The sequence below is a fragment of the Prionailurus viverrinus genome, unplaced genomic scaffold, assembly GCF_022837055.1.
Source record: "Prionailurus viverrinus isolate Anna unplaced genomic scaffold, UM_Priviv_1.0 scaffold_55, whole genome shotgun sequence".
In the NCBI taxonomy this organism is placed as follows: domain Eukaryota; kingdom Metazoa; phylum Chordata; class Mammalia; order Carnivora; family Felidae; genus Prionailurus; species Prionailurus viverrinus.
The window spans coordinates 376,075-398,846 of record NW_025927617.1 but is presented as its reverse complement, the minus strand read 5'-3'; the positions used below and the strand labels follow the sequence as shown (position 1 = coordinate 398,846).

The 22,772-nt window shown below is 38.0% G+C and overlaps 1 pseudogene; it reads right to left on the bottom strand.

The window, feature by feature from the left end:
* Positions 1 to 19,597: 19,597 nt before the first annotated feature.
* On the bottom strand, positions 19,598 to 21,428 carry LOC125159669 (elongation factor 1-alpha 1-like; annotated as a pseudogene).
* Positions 21,429 to 22,772: the final 1,344 nt, after the last annotated feature.

Below are 22,772 nucleotides of genomic sequence, written 5' to 3'. Positions count from 1 at the left end.
ACAACATGTACAACATGATGCACAGAGAATGGCACAGCACTGCTTCTACTGCATTATTGCCAAGGCTGCATAACATGAATTAAATCATGAAAAATGCCAACAAGACGACAGTTCTTGAATCTGATAAAGACCTTAAAATAACTATTATAAAAATGCTGAGAAAAGCAACCACAGACATTTTGCAACAAATATTGAAAGTGACAATCTTGTCAATAAATAGGATATCAAAAAAAATGAAAATTTTAAAGTTAAAAATATAATAACTAAAATTAAAAAATAAATAAATGGATACACTCAAAAGCACAATGGAGATGACAGAGGAACTTAAAGAGATAAATAGAAACCATCCAATGCTAATAGCATAAATGAGCATAAATGTACAAAGGCTCAGGGAACTATGAGACAATAACAGAAGGTAAGAGAAAGCGTGTAGGACTGAAAATATTTGAAAAAACTAATGCATGAAAACTTTCTAAAGTTTGCAATACACATAGACCTACAGATTCAAGTAACTAAGAAAACTTCAAAGGGATAAGCACAAAGAAATCCACAGCCAGACATATCATAATAAAATTGCCAAAAAGTGAAGCCAAATAAAATATTATACAAGCAGTAAGAAAAAAAATAAAACGTTACCACATAGAGAAATAATGATTCAATTAACTGATTTCCCATCAGAAACTAGGGAAGCCAAAGGAAGTGGTGCACATGTTTAAATGGCTGAAAGAAAGGGAATGTTAGCCTAAAATAATCTATCCAGAAAAATTACTTCTAAGAATGAAAATAAAAGACATTCTCAGATGATAGAAAACTAAGCATATATAGCCCCTGAGATCTTATCTAAAAGAATTGCTAAAAGTTCTTCATGTAGAAGGGAAACACCAGAAGGAATTCTGAATCATCAAGAATAAAGAGCAACAAACATTTATCTGGATAATGCAATAGATTATTTATCTCTCTTGAATTCTTTAAAATCGTTTTAGGGTTGAAAACAAAAAATACGAACATCTGATAGTTTTCAATGTATGCTGATGCGATATATGACATTATAGCATGAAAGAGAGTTAAGGAACCTAAAAGATGTTAAGGTTTCTACATTCCAAATTATAGGGTAAAAGACAGTGAAAACTTAAATAAGTATTGTATAATTCCTAAAACAAATACTTAAAAAGGAAAACTGAAAAGTATTCAAATAACCCAAAAGAAGGCACAAAGGGGGTGGGGGGGAGAAAGAGAAACAAAAAAGGAACAAAGAAAAAACAAAGAATAAAGTAGTAAACCTAAATCCAAACATAACATATCAATATTACATTAAATATAAATTACCTAAGCACTAAAACTCAAACACAGAAATTGTGAGAATGACAGAAAGAAAGAAAGAAAGAAAGAAAGAGCCTAAACCATGACACAATATCCTATCTACAAGAAAGACTTCAGATATATTTATACAGGAAGACTAAAAGTAAAGGAATATGAAAATACACACCATGCAAACACCAACCAAACAACAGGACTGGCTATTTTATACATTAAATGCAAAAACAGATTTCAGAGCAAAGAAAATTACCAGGGAAAATGAGGGAATTACATATGATAAAAGGGTCAATTCAACCAGAAGCCACAGCAATGCTAAACGTATATGCACCTAATAGAGCCTCATAATACATGAAAAAAAAACTGACAAAAGAAATACAAATCAACAAGTAGAAAGACTTCAACACTTTCCTGTGAGTAGTAGAATTAACAGGCATAAAATCAGCAAGGGTATAGGAGACTGAACAAGATTATCAACCAAGGAAATGTTTTCAGTAGTTATAAACAATCCAACAACAGCAAGATTCACATTCTTTTTAAGTACATACAGAATACTCACATAAAGCAAAGCTTAACACACATAGAAAAATTGAAAGTATACAAAGTATTACCTCAAACTGCAATATAACTAATCTAGAAATTAATAACAGGAAGATGATGAGAAACTCTCTCGACATCTTAAAATTTAAAAACCAGGGGTGCCTGGGTGACTCAGTCAGTTGGGCATCCGACTGTGGTTTGTGGGTGTGAGCCCCACATCAGGCTCTGTGCTGACAGCTCAGAGCCTGGAGCCTGCTTCAGATTCTGTGTCTCCCTCTCTCTCTGCCCCTCCACTACTTGTGCTCTCTCTCTTTCTCTCTAAATAAACATTTAAAAAATTACACTTTTAATTCTCAGAAGTTGAAATCTTTTTTATATCTTTCATACAAGTTAACATTTTCAGTCTTTCCTCTATATTCATAATAACTGTAAAGTCTTTAAACCGTTAACTCCATCATCTATATCATTCTGGAGTCAGCTTCAATTGATAGATTTCTCTCCTCATATTTTCCAGATCTATGCCAGTGTAATATTATTTTTTTAATCTACTTTATTCACTTTTCAAAGTAAAAACGTTTGTTACCTTGCCACTCTTTTCCACCATATTGGTAGTCAAAAATTACTGTCATAAGATAGGTAAAAATCCAACTTAAAAATTGGGCAGAAGATCTGAATAGACTTTTTTTCCAAAGACATCCAGATGGCCAACATGTACATGAAAAGATGCTCAACATCACTAATCATCAGGAAAATGCAAATAACAATGTTAACCACAATGAGATTATCACCTCATACCTATTAGAATGATTTTTATCAAAAAGAAAAGGAATGGCAAGTGTCTGTGAGGGTGTAGAGACAAAGGAACTCTTGTGCACTGTTGGTGGGAATGTAAACTGGCAGAGCCACTATTGAAAACAGTACGGAGGTTCCTCAAAAAATTAAAAATAGAACTACCATATGATCCAGCAATTCCCCTTATGGGTATATATACAAAAGAATTAAAATCAGGATCTCCAAGAGACATATGAATTTCCCTGTTCACTGAAGCATTATTTACAACAGCCAAGACATGGAAACAATGTAAGTGTCCATTGATGGATGAATGAATAAAAAAAGTGTAGTGTATATTATACAATAAAATATTATTCAGCCATAAAAAAGAATGGAATATTGCCATTTGCAACATGAATGGATCTCAAGTGCATTATGCTAAATGAAATAAATCAGACAGAGAAAGACAAGTTCTGTACTGAGTTCCCTTATATGTAAAATCTAAAACAACAAAACCAAGCTCACAGATACAGAGAACAGACTAGTGGTTGCCAGAGGAATGGAGTGGGAGGACAAATGGGTGAAGGGGTCAAAGAGTAAAAAAGAGAAAAAAGAAATTCAATACTAAAAACCTATTTGAAACTACAGCTCTGGGGCCCATATTGATAGATATAAAATAACACTATAAGAAAGAACATTAAAAAGTGAAATATAAAATGGTATTTTTATTTTTTTTTTTTTTAATTTTTTTTTTTTCAACGTTTATTTATTTTTGGGACAGAGAGAGACAGAGCATGAACGGGGGAGGGGCAGAGAGAGAGGGAGACACAGAATCGGAAACAGGCTCCAGGCTCTGAGCCATCAGCCCAGAGCCTGACGCGGGGCTCGAACTCACAGACCGCGAGATCGTGACCTGGCTGAAGTCGGACGCTTAACCGACTGCGCCACCCAGGCGCCCCTAAAATGGTATTTTTAAGACAGATTGATTATAACTACACACAATGCTTATGTGTACATTAGTAAAGACAGATTAGTTTGAATAAAAATGGTTTAATATTTATTACCTTTGGTATATTTAAGTTTGGAAAGAAATCAGAATGGAAGAAATGTACAGAAAGTTCTAATACAAAAAAAATTATTTGCATAAGATAGTTGTAGTTTTCCTCATATATCAGTCACCAATATTTTTGTTCAGTGTGCTTTTATCTCTGCCTTTCAAATGGGCAAAATGGTAAGATGCAGAAAGAATATATTTACTCATGTTTAAGAGAAATGCTATAGCATAAAATCTTTTCTCAATTATTGTTGAGTGCTACTGTGGTGATAGCATAATATAGAGTAACAGGTACAAGGGACGTTTGTTTAAACTAAGGGTAGGAGAACCTGGGTGGCTCAGTTGGTTAAGCATCAGACTCTTGGTTTTGGCTCAGGTCATGATCTCGAGATTCATGGGTTTGAGCCCCACATCAGGCTCCATGCTGGCAGTGAGGAGCCTGCTTGGGATTCTGTCTCCCTCTCTCTCTGCCCCACCCCTGCTCGCTATGTCTCTCTTTTTCAAAATAAATAAACATTAAAAAAAATAAACCTGGGCGCCTGGGTGGCGCAGTCGGTTAAGCGTCCGACTTCAGCCAGGTCACGATCTCGCGGTCCGGGAGTTCGAGCCCCGCGTCAGGCTCTGGGCTGATGGCTCAGAGCCTGGAGCCTGTTTCCGATTCTGTGTCTCCCTCTCTCTCTGCCCCTCCCCCGTTCATGCTCTGTCTCTCTCTGTCCCAAAAATAAAAATTAAAAAAAATAAAAAAAAATAAAAAAAATAAACTAAGGGTAAGCAAACCCTTTCATTACAAGTCAGTAAGGGGAGCCTGGGTAGCTCAGTTGGTTAAGTGTCCAACTCTTGATTTTGGCTCAGGTCATGATCTCACAGTAGGGCCCTCTGCAGATAGCACAGAGCCTCCTTTGGATCCTCTGTCTCCTGTCTCTCCCCTCTCTGTCCACCCCCCCTTCTCTCCCTCTTTCAAAAATAAACATTAAAAAAAGAGTCAGGGGCACCTGGGTGTCTCAGTGGGTTAAGCATCCAACTTCAGCTCAGGTCATGATCTCACCATTCCTGAGTTCAAGCCCCATGTCAGGCTCTGAATTGACAGCTAAGAGCCTGGAGCCTGCTTCAGATTTGTGTCTCCCTCTCTCTCTCTGACCCTCCCCTGCTCACATTCTATCTCTCTCTCTCTCAAAAATAAACATAAAAAAATTATTTTTTAAAGAGCCAGTAAATATTTTAGTCTTTGCAGGCCACATGGACACTGTCTTAATTACTCAATTCTGTTTCTGTAGAATGAAAGTATCCATAGACAATATGTATGCAGGTAAGTATAATTGTATACCAGTAAAACTACTTATGGACACTGAAATTTGAACTTCACATGATTTTCACGAGTTAAGAAATACGATTCTGCTTGTAAATTTTTTAAACCACTTAAAAACGTAAAATTACTCATAGTTTACCAGCCATACAAAGTCAGGCAACAGGCCCAATTTCACCCACAAACCATACCTTGAAGAACTTTAGGACTGAAATCATACAGAGTGTGTTCTCCAACATGATAGATTTTTATCTTTAATTTTTTTTTTACTGTTATTTATTTTTTGAGAGACAGAAAGAGAGAGCGAGCAGGGAAGGGGCACAGAGAGAGGGAGCCATAGAATCCAAAGCAGGCTCCAGGCTCTGAGCTAAGGGCACAGGGCCCGATGCAGGGCTCAAACCCACAAACCACAAGATCACAACCTGAGCTGAAGTCAGACACTCAACCAACTGAGCCACCCAGATACCCCTAACACAGTGGAATTTTTAAAATCCAAAATCAACACAAAAATTCAGGATTCCACAAATACTTGGAAATTAAACACTACATTTCTAAATTACCCATGAAACTAAGAAGAAATCAGAAGCAAAATTAATAGAAATTACTGTGAACTGAATTATAATGAAATCACAAACCAAAATGTATGACATTTGAGGACAACACCAAAAATGGGAGAATATGGAACTCCTAGGATCCATTCTTCCACTGAAATTATTAAGCTGGCAAAAAACGTAAGAATCTTTTATAGAACTCCAGAACCTAATCAGAAACTTACTCTAATCAGGACAGTGCTTAATGAAGGGCTGCCATTCTGTCATTTAAAGAAATCTTATCAGGCTTCTGCCTGACAGCTAAGATAATGGAATGGACACTTTACTCCTCACATATAACAAGGAATATAGTCTGCAAAAATCATTTAGAAAAGTCATTAAACAAGTAGATGGCTGCACCCCACAATATGGAACAACACAAACCCTGGGGAGGGGGGAAATACTCTGATTTCCAGAGCCACCATACTTCAAGATGCAAAGTACCTACTTTTCAAGAAAATCTTTCATTAAAAAATTATTAGGCACATAAAGAAACACGTATGGCCCATTCACAGAAAAAAAAAAGTTAACAGAAAGAGTCCCCGAGGAAGCCCAGACATTACTTACTAGAAAAATCAACTATCATAAATATGATAAAGAGCTAACAGAAACCATGGACAAAAACTAAAGAAAACCAGGAAACAGCATATCAATAAATAGAAAATAACAATAAAGAGACAAAAATTACTGGGACGCCTGGGTGGCTCAGTCAGTTAAGCAATCCAGCTTCGGCTCAGGTCATGATCTCACAACCTGAGTTCGAGCCCCATGTCAGGCTCTGTGCTGACAGTTCAGAGCCTGGAGCCTGCTTCAGATTCTGTGTCTCCCTCTCTCTCTTACCCTTCCTCACTCACTCACTCTCTCTCTCTCTCTCTCTCTCTCTCCCCCAAAACTAAATAATAAAAAAAAATTTAAAAACTTTTTTAAAAAAAGACAAAAATTATAAAAAGGAACAAATACAAATCCTGTTGCTGAAAAGCAAAAGAACCGAAATTCAAAATTCACTGAATTTTAGAGGGGTTCAACGTAAGATTTCAACAGGCAAAAAAAATGAATAAATGACCATGAAGGTAAGTAAATTAGGATTATCCAGTCTGGGGCACCTGGGTAGCTCAGTCGGCTAAGCATCCAACTTGAGCTCAGGTCATGATCTCACAGCTTGTAAGTTCGAGCGAGCCTCGTGTCAGGCTGTGCTGACAGCTCAGAGCCTGGTACCTGCTTTGGATTCTGTGTCTCCCTCTCTCTTTGCCCCTCCCGTGCTCACACTCTGTCTCTCTCTCAAAAATAAATAATAGAAAAAAAATTTTTTTAATTAAAAAAAGAGACAAAAATTACAAAAAGGAACCAAATACAAATCCTGTTGCTGGCAAGCACAATAACTGAAATTCAAAATTCACTGAATTTTAGAGGGGTTCAACATAAGATTTCAATAGGCCAAAAAAAGAAAAAATGACCATGAAGATATGTAAATTAAGATTATCCAGCCTGGAGGCGCCTGGGTGGCTCAGTCGGTTAAGCGTCCGACTTCGGCTCAGGTCATGATCTCACGGTCCGTGAGTTCAAGCCCCGCGTCGGGCTCTGTGTTGATGGCTCAGAGCCTGGAGCCTGTTTCAGATTCTGTGTCTCCCTCTCTCTCTGACCCTCCCCCGTTCATGCTCTGTCTGTCTCTGTCTCAAAAATAAATAAAAACGTTAAGATTATCCAGTCTGGGGCACCTGGGTGGCTCAGTCAGTTGAGCGTCTGACTTCAGCTCAGGTTATGATCTCACAGTTCCTGAGTTCAAGCCCCACATCAGACTCTGTGCTGACCACTCAGAGCCTAGAGCTTGCATTGGATTCTGTGTCTCCCCTTCTCTCTGCCCCTCCCCCCCCCACTGACTCACGCGTTTGCTCTCTCTCAAAAATAAACACTAAAAAAAAAAAAAAAAAAAAAAAAAAAAGATTATCCAGTCTGAGGAGTGGAGAAAGAAAAAAAAAAAAAAATGAAGAAAAATGGAAAGAGCCTAAGTGACAACATCAAGTATACCAACATATACAAAATGAGAGGTCCAGAACAAAATGAAAGAGGCATAGAAAATATGTGAACAGGAGCACCTGGGTGGCTCAGTCGGTTAAGCATCCAAGTCTTGATCTCAGCTCAGGTCTTGATCTCAGGGTCATGAGTTCAATCCCTGCATCGGGCTCTGTGCTGGGTTCCACACTGGGCATAAAGCCTACTTAAAAAAGAAAAAAAAAAAAAGAATATTTGAACAGTGGCCAATCTACATATCTTAAAAAAATTCAATGAACCCGAAAGAGAATAAACCCAAAATGATGCAGTGAGATGTAGTATAATCAAACTGTTGAAACTCCCCAAAAAAGACAGAATTCTAAAAGCAAGAAAAGTAACCCATCATCAGAGGCCAGAAAGCAGTGCAATGACATATTTACAGTGCTGAAAGAAAAAAGCTGTCAACCAACAAATCTCTAACAAAAATGTCTTTCAAAAATAAAGGAAAGAGAACAATTTATGGTATGACAGCATGAGCTCAAGTGACCTGTTGCTCTGCACTGAAACTGATAAAAACTACTTTTTTAAGCCATTTAAAGCCTCTGGAAACTGACCTAAAGACGAAAGGCAAATGAAGAAACCTACATTCAAGAACAACTTCAAAAATTCACTAAGAAAGATGAGTTGTATTTGAACCAAGACCACTCCCTCCCTCTCCCATCCCAGCTCAAGGAAGGGGAACCTCCACTCAAGACTCCTGCAACCAAGAACACAGGGTTCTGTCCCCACCCTACCCCCACAGGTCTCATTCAGAGGGCTTTCTTCCCAGGAGGAACAGAGTTTCTCATCCAACCCCCAGCTGCCTGTTGCTAGGGCTGAGTCCTAGACAAGTGTGCTTGAGAGGCAGGGGTTCCAGGCCTTCCAGCCCCCACTGGTAGAATGTATACTTTATTGGGTGTGGTGCATGGAAAAGCCTGGGACCCTAATCATCCTTGCCCTGGATTGTGACGAGAGAAAAGCAAAACCAGATGACCTGTGGCTGCACCCTCCCCTCCAAGAAGTACTACTGTCACTCAGAAACTTGCCACTGTTCCCACCCCACCTCCAGAGACCAGGCTCAGAGCTTCTGTTTGAGGGAAGAAGCAGATATTAAAACAGATAGCTCTTAATTTCTTCCCAAAGGGACTGACTTCATTTGTAAGAGCTTGGAAAAAGTCAAGCCAACAGTAGTGAGAAAAGTGAGGTTGTAGCAAAAGCCAAATAGCCCATTCAAAGTACAGAGGCTAAACTGTAGGTAAACTAGTTTGCAGGAGAGAACTAGAGACTAAAACAACTGGGAGGGGCCCTCCTGGGGTCAGAACAAATATCAAACAATAAGCTTAGAAACTATTTCTTCAAAGGACACACTTTTTGACTGCATTTGCTTTCAAAGTAGTTTATGCCCCAGGGCATTGTGGAAAACAATTAATTAGTTCCCAGTAAGTGGATCTTGGCTGCTGGGTGTGGTCAGGGAAAGACAGCCCTAACAAAACCAGCCATCCCAGGGTGATTGGGGGCATATTCAAATTGCCCCTCCCTAAGGACCAACGTCAGAGGACTAACCTTGTGGGAAAGAAGACTACAATGAGACACCATTTCACACCCACTAGGATGGCTAGAATTGGATGAAGTCAGATGATGACATGGTTGGTGAGAATGTAGCCAAGTTAGAGCCCTCATATACCGCGCTGCTGTGAATGTAAAATGGTGCCGCCACTTTGGAAAAAAGTCTACAGTTTCCCAATTAAACACAGATACCATATGACCCAGCAAAAACACTCTTAAATATATACCTAGAGAAATGAAAACATTTCTAGAAAGAAATTTGTACATGAATATTTCAGCAGAATTATTCTTAATAGCCAAAGGCAGTAACAACTTAAATATACATTAATAAATGAATGCATAAACAAAATGTGGTATATCCATAATGTGGAACATTATTCAGTCATAAATGGAATGAAGTATTGATACAGGCTACAACATGGATAAACCTTGAAGCATTATGCTAAGTGAAAGAAGCCAAACACAACAGACTACATATTGATTCCATCCATACAGAATGTTCAAAACTGGGAAATCTGTAGAGACAAAAAGTAGATTAGTGGTTGCCTAGGGCTGAGCAGGTAGGGCTCAAGGGGTATGGGGTTATGGCTAAAGTGCATGGACTTCTTGGGGTGATGAAACATTCTAAAATGTTTGTAGTGATGGTTGCACATATACTGAAAACCAATGAACGATACACCTTAAGCGGGTAATTGATGTGTGAACTATATTTCAATATATACATCAAAAGAACTGAAAAGAGAAATTAAGACATTGCCAGATAAAGAAAATCTGAGGAAGTTCGTTGCTAATAGATTTCCCTTACACGTACTGTCAAAGGGAGTTCTTCAGGCTAAAACGGAAGGATAAAAGACTAACTCAAAAGTGTATGAATAAATAAAAGACATTGGTAAAGATAACTACATAGGTAAACACAAATGCCAGTATTATTGTATTTTTGGTTTGTAGCTCCTCTTATTTTTTTTCTGTATGACTTAAAAAGAAATGGACAAGCTGATCCTAAAATTCATATGGAATTGCAAGGGGCCCTGAATAGCCAAAACAATTTTGAAAAAGAAGAACAAAGTTGGTGGAGTGACACTTTGCAATTTTAAAACTTACTATAATCTATAGTAAGCAAAACAGTGTGGTACTAGCATAAGGACAGATACAGAGACAAATGGAATGAATATGAAAGACCTGAAATAAACTTACACATCTATGGCTAATTGATATCAACAAGGGTGCCAAGACCATTCAATAGGGAATAAACAGTCTCTTCAACATATGGTGCTGGGTCAATTGGCTATGTGCGTATAAAAGAATGAAGTTGGACCTCACATAATATACAAAAATGAACTCAAAATGGATCAATGACATAAATACAAGAGTTAAAACCATAAAACATTTAAAAGAATACATAGAGATGTATGACTTCATGACTTTGGATTTGACAAAGAATTCTTAGATTTGACACCAAAAGCACAAACGAGAAAAAAACAAATTGGACTTCAAACTTTTAAAAAATTGTACGCCAAACGACATTATCAATAAAGCGTGAAAAATACCTACAGAATGGGACATTTCAAATCAAATATATAACAGTTCAAAATATATAAAGAATTCTTACAACTCAACAACAGCAACAAAAAAAAATACCTAAATTAAAAAATGGGCAAAGGATTTGAATAGACATTTCTGCAAAGAAACATACAAATGTTCAACAAGGACATGAAAACATACCCCAAATCAGTCTTTAGGAAAACACAGATCTAATCCATAAGGACTCACCACTTCAAACACACTAATATGGTTGAATTAAAAAACAAAACAAAACAAAACAAAAACAGGAAATAACAAGCGCTGGCAAGGAAGCGTGGTAATTCCGTGTTTAACCTATAGAGAAACTGGCAATCTATTTTTATTTTCCACAGTGGCTGCACCATTTTATATCCCCAAAACAATGTACACCAGTTCCAATTTCTCTACTTCCTTACCAACATTTATTTCCTGTTTTTGTTTTTTTTTTTTTAATTAGATTCTGCCCTAAACTTAAAAGAAATTTCAAATGGCCCCTGTTACTATAATCCAGGTAACAGGCACTTTAAAACTCCTCTTTTTTATTGACTTTTCTTTTTAAAATTTCTCTTCAAAATTTATTTAAAAAACTAATCCATGCTAGAAGTTCACGTGTCACAAAAGTTTAAGAAATGCATGGGAAATATAATCACTGTTTAAAATAATAGTTACCTCTGGGGATGAAGGAAGAAAGGGACACATTCAGGGATGAGTACACAGAACTTCAACTATGATGGTAATATTTTATTTTTATGTTTGGATGGTGAAAACAGAGGTTCACTGTATTTTTTTTTTTTTGCATCTCTCATTGTATTATTTTTTTTAATTTTTTTTTCAACGTTTATTTATTTTTTTGGGACAGAGAGAGACAGAGCATGAACGGGGGAGGGGCAGAGAGAGAGGGAGACACAGAATCGGAAACAGGCTCCAGGCTCTGAGCCATCAGCCCAGAGCCCGACGCGGGGCTCGAACTCACGGACTGCGAGATCGTGACCTGGCTGAAGTCGGACACTTAACCGACTGCGCCACCCAGGCGCCCCGTATTATTCTTTATTTGTTTGTATATCTTAAGTATTTCATAACATATGTGGAAAGCCCCCCCAAAAAAGACAAAGAAAGTTAATCTTACATTCCCTCATCATTCCTCCCACCAAAAACAGCATACTAGATATTCTGTAACTTGCTTTTCTCACATAACAATCCATTATATCATTCTCTAGATCAAAAGTGTGTGAAGAGGTAAATCTGTTTCCACAGCTGCAAAATATTTCATAACATGAATGTCCTACAATTTATTCAAACATACTATAGATGGATATACAGGTTGTTTTCAGTTACTCCTCATAAAAATAAAGCTGCAAACGTTTTACTCTTCCCCAAATATGCTACGCTTAACATAAACATATTTTCACCAAAAGATTTGAACATGAAAAATCTAGCTCTTGTCTTAGTGAATCATCAAGGTAATAATCCACAAAATAATGTAACAATTCCTCAAGAGATTACCTGTACACACACACACCCCTACTTCTGAATAGAACAATGTGCTTCCAGAATAAATGTATGCCCAGAAGTCCTCATCTGAGACCTATACAAAGGATACAAAAAAAAAAAAAAAAATTAAATCTAGCCCATAATAAGTATGCTACAAACTGATTAGTTTCTCAAAACAACCCTTGCACGCGAAATGCAACACAAAGGAAATAAGGAAAGGTAGGTCCAACGGGTTAGGCTGTTCCTGAAAGTGTTCTGGCGTCGCGTGGTGTCAATAAAAACCCATTTAAACAAGTTAAAAGAGAGGAAAACGGCTCAGAATCCCTACGAGCTAGTATCCGCAACCGTCTAACTTCATCCGTGGTGGTAAGTGACTAAAAAAATAGAGAAATTATTCTTCGATATTTTACAGAGGCAAGAGAGTAAAATGAACAGCAGGCCAGCTCCTCCCCCACTCAGGCAGGCCACGCGATCCCCAAGTATGCAGCCTTATTAACGGACATTTTTCTAGCTGACGTGAAACTCAGCACTCACCACAAAACAAAAAATTAGCGGGTTTCTGTACCTTCCTTAATAGATTTGTCCATTGGCTGCTTTCCACACCCAGTACTTGGTCGGGACTTTCCCTCGGTACAAACGCCGCCATCTTAGGTCTTAGATGAGCCCTAGGGGATAGGGCGCTAAAAACCTGGAGTGAGCGTCACAGCCAAATAGGTCCTGCGCCCAACTGCCGTGCACTGCTCAAATGGCTCCGCCGGCAACGTGACCCAGCCTCACTGTGGCCCGTCCCCCAGGCTTCCAGAGAGCTTGCGCTTTCTCTCTCTCTGCCTTTATCTTCAACGGAATTGCTACTTTCTGTGTCCTTTTCTTTCTCCCCCCCCCCCCCCAAATTTCTTTTACCTTTGCCTCCACTCCTTTCTTCCTTCTACATTTCTGGATGTCTCGTTCTCCTCGACTGTCAGTTACCTCACAAGTGTACAGAATTTTATAATAGACAAAACTGTATTTCTGTTATTTTACCTAATTATTACAACTTTGTAAGGTAAGCTAGGGGACTGAATTTCCCAATTTTATAAATGAGGAAACCAAAGCCCATATATAGTGAACCAGTATTCCAAAAGCTGCAACAGCTAGTGTTAAAGTGGACAGAACATATTTCTTTTTGCTCCAGTGAGCCTCGTGCTGCTAGAGATAACGGTGTACTTCAACTAATTGAAAAGATGGGAAAACTGAAGACAGAAATAGGAAGAGTTTGGGCCTAAATTCACACATTGAGTCAGTGACAAAACTGGAATCAAAACAATCTGCTTCCTTGTTTAATTCTGTAACAGAAAACATCTCCATAAAGGTGTTGGGATGCTTTTCTCCATCCTAAAACTCCTTCCTCTTTTTTGACTCAGCTCAAGTGGTGACTCCTTTAAGAAGCCTTTATGTTTATCAGAACCTTTATCTTTTTTTCTATCCCTCTCCATGAGGGAAAAATACACTAGTTGGATGCCAGCTCCCAAAACGTTTTTTAAAAAGGAGGCTGAAACTTCTTTGTGAAGCATCGTGTATGAATGGTGTGAAAGATTAGTAGGGGAAGGTTTGTGCTGCATAAGTAAGGAAAAGACAATTTAGAGGTCCTAATCCCTTTCCAAAGGCATAATTTCTGTCTACATTCTAATGTCATGTCTAGCTTTCTACAAGAACCCAGCACAGAACACCTCTTATTCTATTTATTTGCATCATTACTTTTCCTTTCTTTATTTTCAAAATTGTTACCTTCAAATAGAGGTTAATGGTAGAGAATGTGTGAACTTCTGGGCCTTGATTTATGGCCATTCTTGTGTAAAACACTACATACAGCCAATCTGTCTTGTCAGTAACCTGTGTAGTGAAATGAAGAGGTCTTATCTTAAGCTTAAAGTGTGTCATTGCCTGGAGTTTAGACAAGTTTGAGCACATCTTGGAAACTGGTAGGGCAGACACCAGAAGTCAATTGCAGAAGGAACTGCTGACCTCTTGAGAAATTACTTATCCTAAGAGAGGAGGGAGTCAGGCAGACAACCTAGGGTAAATAGAGAATCAATTCTGAGTATTTCAGGGGATTTGGTTGTACAACAAAGTGTATTTATTTTAAGCTAGGTACACAACATCTCTCTGCAGTGATTTAATTGTAAATAGAAAAGTAGAGAAAATTGAGTGAAATCTATTGCAGTTTTGCTCTGATGACTCTCAGGACTTTTTATGCCTGGAACAAAGGACCATTTGGATTTTAATTTTTTTAATGTTTCTTTTTGAGAGAGAAAGAGAGAGCAAGCATGGGAGAGGCAGAGAGCTAGACACAGAATCCAGGACAGACTTCAGGTTCTGAGCTGTCAACACAGAGCCCAACGTGGGGCTTGAACTCATGAACCGCGAGAACATGACCTGAGCCGAAGCTGGACGCTTAACCTACTGAGCCACCCAGGTGCCCCAGGACCGTTTGGATTTTAAAGAAATACATATAAATAAATAATCAGGAGGAATAACTACTAGAAGAATAGGCTTGTGACGCTGCTAGTCAATTTTAGTGGGGGAAAACCTGATGCACTGTTTTATTTAGTGGTGTTTCAGATTGAGAGGTGCTGGACCCAGAGACCTAAGTGGAGAAAAGCTCTATTGATAGCAAAGGTAGAAACTTCATATCCCTGCCTCTACCATTCACATTTCTCCTAGTCTAACTTCCTTGATCCCAAGAAAAATGCCTCCAGAAAACACCAGAGACAGAGTTTGATGGCCAAGCTACAATATCTGCTCTTCGAGGCTGATCCTGTTGGTTTCCTGGACTCCTGGTCCAGTCAGTTCCTATTCCATTCTCTGTGAGAGCCCAGTTTTCCTCTCTCATTATAAATGTTTCAAAAGTAAGAAAATTGTCTCCTGCAATATAAAATCCAAAGAGACAAAAGAAGAATTGGGATTTCACCATCATTCAGCCATATTTGGCAAACTCTCAGAGAATTTACAAAGATAATTGCACAGGCAGTGATCCCTGGGACAAGAGTTTCTCTTACCTTTGCATTTATTTTTAAGACAAATAAATGAGTCATGAACCTATAATGACAGTCCAAATGATAGATGCATGCATAATTAGACTAGAATACATTCATTTAAAACATGAGTTGGGAAAAAGTACAATTTGATGTGGCAAACAGGAGAACAGATATAACACAATTTATTCATTCATTAAGAACTTACATGTAAATCTGTAAAGAACATATCACACGCAATACCCAAAAAATAAATAATCCAGTTAAAAAATGGGCAGAAGACATGAATGGGCATTTCACCAAAGAAGACATACAAATGGCTAACAGACACATGAAAAAATGCTCAACATCATTCATCAGCAGGGAAATACAAATCAAAATGACAATGAGATACCACCTCACACCTGTCAGAATGGCTAAAATTAACAACTCAGGAAACATGAGATGTTGGTGAGGATGCAGAGAAAAGGGGAACCCTCTTGCACTGTTGGTGGGAATGCAAACTGGTGCAGCCACTCTGGAATATGGTATATAGGTTCCTCAAAAAGTGAAAAAAAGAACTACCCTACGACCCAGCAATTGCCTGACTAGGTATTTATCCAAAGAATACAAAAATACTGATTTAAAGGGGCACATGCACCCCAATGTTAATGGCAGCACTATCAACAATAGCCAAATTATGGAAAGAACCCAAATATCCATTGAATTATGAATGGATAAAGAAAAGGTGATTTAAATATGATATATGATATATGATATATATATGTATATGTATACATACATGTATTGGAATATTACTCAGCCATCAAAAAGAATGAAATCTTGCCATTTGTAATGACATAGATGGAACTAGAGTGTATTATGCTAAGCAAAATAAGTCAGAGAAAGACAAATAACCATATGATTTGACCCATGGATTTTAAGAAACAAAACAGATGAACATAGGGGAAGGGAAGAAAAAATAAAATAAGATAAAAACAGAGGAGGCAGCAAACCATAACAGAATCTTAACTGTAGAGAATGAACTGAGGGCTGCTGGAGGGGAAGTGGGAGGGGTGGGCTAAATGGGTGATGAGCGTTAAGGAGGGCAGTTGCTGGGATGAGCACTGGGTGTTATATGGAAGTGATGAATCACTGGGTTCTACTCCTGAAACCAATACTACACTGTATGTGTAGTGTAGTGAATACTACACTAACTTGAATTTAAATAAAAACTGGGAAGAGAGAAAAAAAAAACAGAACTTGCATGTAAAGAATAGGGCTATTCAAGAGAGGATGGTAGAGAATACAAATGTGAATTAAACCCAGTATTGGTCCTCAAGAAGATTAGGTTCAAGTTGGGAAGCAGAAAATAAAAGGAGTTTTAAAAGAATTATAAGCAGTATTTGTGTATCAGACACTATACTAGGTACAAGGTGGGAATAAAAGTGATGTTTGAGTGTGGAAAGAGAATACTGGAATGAATCTACCATGATGCTTAGCCTCAGGAAATTTGTGGGTGAGTGGAAAAAAATAAAATATGAAGGTTGTGTAATGTTTTTTAGTAGGAGACTTAAGGAGATGAATACATACATTTCACACCTAAAATGATTAATAAGGTCATACATTTTGCAAGGCACTGTACTAAATGATGTAGGATATGGGAAGAACAATGAGAAATCTATAAATGTACTTTGAACCATTGAGGGCATTTATATTATAATGAAGGATGTATCATGAGACATGTAAAATCACACAACTTTCTCTGTGTAAAGTTGACCTGCCTCGAAGCTCTTTTTTTTTTTTTTGAGATGTAATTCGGATACCATAAAAATTACCATTTCAAAGAGTATGATTCAGTAGTTGTTAGTAAACTCACAGACTGGTGTAACTCTCACCACTAATTTCAGAACATTTTCGTCACCCCAAAAAGAAACCCTGTACCCCTTATCACTCATCCCCTCTTCAAGCCCCCAAACAAGTCCCTGGCAAATTCTAATTTATTTTCTGTATTTATGGATTTATCCCTTCTGAAAATTTCATATAAATTAAATCATACAGTAGGTGACCTTCTGTTTCTGGCCTTTTTTTTTTTTTGCTTAGCATAACATTTTCAAGGTTTATGCATGTTATAGCATATATCAGTACTTTATTCCTTTTCCATTCCTTTTAGGATTAAATAATATCCCATTGTATGGATATAAAACATATTTTTTCATCCAATATGTATGTTTGGATTGTTTCCACTTCTTGGCTCTTATGAATAATGTTGCTATGGACATTTGTGAACAAGTTTTTGTATGGACATGTTTTTAATTCCTTGGGAATATACCAGAACTGCTAGATAATATGGTAGCCCAATGTTGAACCCTTTGAAGAGTTGCAAACTGTTTTCCAAGGCACTGTACCATTTTACATTACCACCGGCAATATATCAGGGTGCCAGTCTCTCCATATCCTCAGTAACATTTGTCATTTTAATTATAGCCAGCCTAGGAGATGTGAAGTAGCATCCCATTGTGTTTTTGATTTGGATTTCCCTGATGGCCAATAAGGTTGAGCATCTTTGTATGTGCTTATTGGCCATTTATGTATCTTCTTTGGAGAAATGTCTACTCAAATCCTTTGCCCATTTTTTGATTGGATTATTGATCTTTTACTTTTGATGATGATATATAATGGAATATATATTTTTAGATATGTTATTGATCTTTTACTGTTATTGAACTTTTACTGTTGAGTAGTAAGATATACATATAAAATGATGATATATATAATAGAATATATATTTTTTGGATATGTGTTCATTATCAGACATATTGTTTGCAAATATTTTCTCTTATTCTATGGATTTTTCAATTTCTTGGTGTGTCATCTGAAGGACAAAAGTTTTTAATTTTGATTAAGTATAATTTGCTTTTTCTTTGTTCCTTGGACTTTTGATGTCATATCTAAGAAACTATTGTCTAATCTAGGAGCATGAAGATATACACCTAAGTTTTCTTCTAAGACTTTTATAGTTTTCACATTTACATTTAGATCTTTAATTGAATTAGTTTTTGTATATTGTGGAAGATAGAGATCCAACTTCTTTCTTTTGCATGTAAATATTCAGTTGTTCCAGCACCATATGTTTAAAAGACTAGTCTTTCTTTGTAGAAAATTGAGCATAAAATGTGAAGATTTTATTTCTGAACTCTCAATTCTATTTTATTTACTTATATTTCTAATGTTATGTCTCTACCACAAATCTTACTGTAGCTTTGAAGTGAGTTTTAGAATCAAGAGGTGTGAATGCTACAACTTTGTTCCTTTTTCTAGATCATTTTTAGCTATTCTGGTCCTTTGTAGTTTCTTTTTTTTTTTTTTAATGTTTATTTTTTGAGAGGGAGGGACAGAGACAGAGCATGAGCAGGGGAGGGGCAGAGAGAGAGGGAGACACAGAATCCAAAGCAGGCTCCAGGCTCCAAGCTGTCAGCACAGAGCCCGACGTGGGGCTCAAACCCCCAGACCATGAGATCATGACCTGAGCTGGGCTCAGACGCTTAACCAACTGAGCCACTCAGGTGCCCCTGTAGTTTCATATTAATTTTAGGATCAGCTTGGCAATTTTTGAAATAATCAAGCTGGGATTTTTTTTTAAATTTTTTTTCAACGTTTATTTATTTTTTTTGGGACAGAGAGAGACAGAGCATGAACGGGGGAGGGGCAGAGAGAGAGGGCGACACAGAATCGGAAACAGGCTCCAGGCTCTGAGCCATCAGCCCAGAGCCTGACGCGGGGCTCGAACTCACGGACCGCGAGATCGTGACCTGGCTGAAGTCGGCCGCTTAACCGACTGCGCCACCCAGGCGCCCCCAAGCTGGGATTTTTATAGGGATTGTGTTAAATGTGTTCAAAATTTGGGGGAGTATTGATATCTAAACAATATTAAGTCTCCTAATCCATGAGCATTGAATGTTTTCCCACATATTTAGGTCCTCTTAAATTTCTGTCAATGACATTTTGTACTTTTTTCTATGTACAAGTTTTGTACTTTTTTGTTAAATTTATTCCCAAGTGTTTTTTTTTCTCATTAAACTTTTGTTTTAATGGATTTCAAAATTTTGTGACAGATTTTTGGTCAAGTGGTTTCCATTAAAAAGTACTGATTTTAAAAACTAGTAACTTAAAACTGCCACACACACACACACACACACACACACACACACACACACACACACAAATGATCCACAAAATATTCTCCTTTCCTTCTGAAGGTTTTACAATGCATTGTTATAATTACCCAGTCTTTTACTATTAAACTTAAATGGCCAATTGACACAAGCAATTCTGAGACCATTCTTTCACCACTGATAAAGACTGGAATGGCAGGTTCGGGGGATAATATTCATTTAGCCTTCTGAACTTTCTGGGAAGACTTGGTGACCTTGCCAGCTCCAGCTGCCTTCTTGTCCACTGCTTTGGTGACAGCCATAGCAACCATCTGTCTCATGTCACGAACAGAAAAACGACCCGGAGGAGGATACTCAAAGAAGCTCTCAACACACATAGGCTTGCCAGGAACCATATCAATGATGGCAGCATCACCAGATTTCAAGAACTTAGGACCATCTTCCAGCTTTTTTTCCAGAACGATAATCAATCTTCTCCTTCAGCTTAGCAAACTTACAAGCAATGTGACCTGTGTGACAATCCAGCACAGGTGCATATCTAGCACTGATTTGGCCTGGATGGTTCAGGATAATCACCTGAGTTGTGAAGCCAGCTGCTTCCATTGATGGGTCATTTTTGCTGTCAGCAGCCACATTGCCATGACAGACATCTTTGACAGATACATTCTTTTTCTTTTTTTTAAAAGTTGACTTATTTATTTTGAGAGAGACACAGACAGCACGAGTCAGGGAGGGTCAGAGAGAGAAGTAAAGAGAGAATCCCAAGCAGGCTCTGTGCTGTAGCACAGAGCCTGATGTGGGGCTCGAACCCATGAAACTGCAAGATCATGACCTAAGCTGAAACCACGAGTCAGATGCTTAACCAACTGAACCACCCAGGTGCCCTGACAGATACATTCTAGACATTGAAGCCCACGTTGTCCCCAGGTAGAGCCTCACTCAAAGCTTTGTGGTGCATTTCAACAGACTTTACTTCAGTTGTAACATTGACTAAAGCAAAGGTGACCACCATGCCAGGCTTAACAATGCCAGTCTCCGCTTGGCCCACAGGGACAGTACCAATACAACCAATTTTGTAGGTATCCTAAAGGAGTAGATGCAAGGGCTTGTTAGTTGGACGAGTTGGTAGCAGAATGCAATCCTGAGCTTCAAACAGTGTGGTTCCACTGGCATTGCCATTTTATGGGTGACTTTCCATCTCTTGAACCAAAGCACGTTAGCACTTGGTTACAGCATGTTGTCACCATTCCAGCCAGAAATTGGCACAAATGCTACTGTGTCGGAGTTGTAGCCAATTTTCTTAATATAGGTGCTGACTTAACGATTTCCTCATATCTCTCCTGGCCATAGGGTGGCTCAGTGGAATCCACTTTGTTACCACCAACAAGTTGTAAGCCAGAAGGTAATACTCACAGGCTGCCCATTCTTGGAGATACCTGCTTCAAATTTACCAACACCAGCAGGAACAATCAGGACAGCACAGTCAGCTTGAGATGTGTCTGTAATCATGTTTTTTTAAATGTTTTTTTAAATTTATATTTGAGAGAGAGACAGAGACAGAGACAGAGCATGAGCGGGGGAGGAGCACAGAGGGAGGAAGACAGAATCGGAAGCAGGCTCCAGGCTCTGAGCTGTCAGCACAGAGCCCTACGTGGGGCTCGAACTCGTGAACCGCAAGATCATGACCTAAGCTGAAGTCAGATGCTTAACCAACTGAGCCACTCAGGTGCCCCTGTAATCATGTTTTTCATAAAGCTTCTGTGTCCTGGGGCATCAATGATGGTCACATAATACTTGCTGGTCTTGAATTTCAACAGGGAGATATCAATGGTGATACCACATTCACTTTCAGCTTTCATTTTATCCAACACCCAGACATACTTGAAGGAGCCCTTTCCCATCTCAGCAGCCTCCTTCTTAAAATTTTTCAATAGATCTTTTGTCGATCCCACCACATTTGTAGATCAGATGACCAGTAGTGGTAGACTTGCCCAAATCTACATGTCCAATGATGATGATGGTGATATGAATCTTTTCCTTTCCCATTTTAGTTTAGGTTTAGCAGTGGTTTTCATGACACTTGTGTTTTGGCTGCAAACCTATTGCCTATTCTTAAGTGTTTTTGATACTATTTTAAATAAAATTGTTTTCTTAATTTCATTTTCAGATTATTCATGCAAATGTGTGAAAATACAACTGATTGTTGTATATTGGTTTTGTTGTACAACCTTATCAAAATGGTTTATCAGTTCTACTTCTAGTATTTTTTATGGATTTGTTAGGATTGTCTATGTACAAGATTATGTCATTTGAAAGTAGATATAGTTTTACTTCTTTCTTAATATGGCTGCATTTTATCTCTTTTACTTGCCTAATTGCCCTGGACAGAATCTCTACTACAAGACTCAACAGAAGTGGTGAGAGAAAACATCCTTGGTTTATTCCTAATCTAAAAAAGAAAGGATTTTTTTGGTGCTGTATTAGCTTCCCGTTGCCACTATAATAAGTTCCTGCAAAGTTAGTGACTGAAAGTAACACAAAGTTATTCTCAACATTCCCTAAGGTCAGAAATACGAAATCAGTTGCACTTAGTTAAAATGAAGATGTCAGCAGGTCTTTGTTCCTTCTGGAGGCTCTAGGGAAGAATCTGTTTCTTTACATTTTCTTGCTTCTAGAGGCTGTATGGGACCCTGGGCTCATAGGACCCTTCCTCCATCTCCAAATCCAGCAGTGTAGCATCATCTATAATCTCTCACCTTCTCTCTTTGACTCTGATCCCCTGCCTCCTTCTTATAAGGAAACTTGTGATTACATTGGGCCCACCCGAATAATCCAGCATAATTTCCGCATCTCAACATCTTAATCACATTTTGTGGAGTCTATTTTACCGTGTAACATGCTCACACTTTCAAGGGATTAGGACAGGGGCCATTATCTAGTCTACCAAAGATGCTCTTTTTCAGTTTGTGTAAGTTCCCTTCTATTCCTACTTTGTTGCGTTTTTTTTTCCATGAAAAGATTTGGATTTTGTTGAAGGTTTTTTCATACATCTACTGAGATGATCATGTGGTTTTTGCACTTTATTCTATTAATAGGGTGATTGATTTTTATATGTTGAACCGATCTAGTATTTCTACAATAAATTCCACTTTTTCATGACATATGATCCCCTTTATCTGTTTCCAGGTTCTATTCAGTAGTATTTTGCTGGAGATTTTTGTGTTTATATTCATAAAAGATATTGGTCTGTAGTTTTCATTTCTAATGTCTTTCTCTGGTTTTGGTATCAGGGTAATTCTGGTCTTAGAGAATGAGTCAGAAATTGTTCCCTCCTCTTCTATTTTTTGGAAGAGTTTGTAAAGGACTATTAATTCTTCTCTAAATATTTGG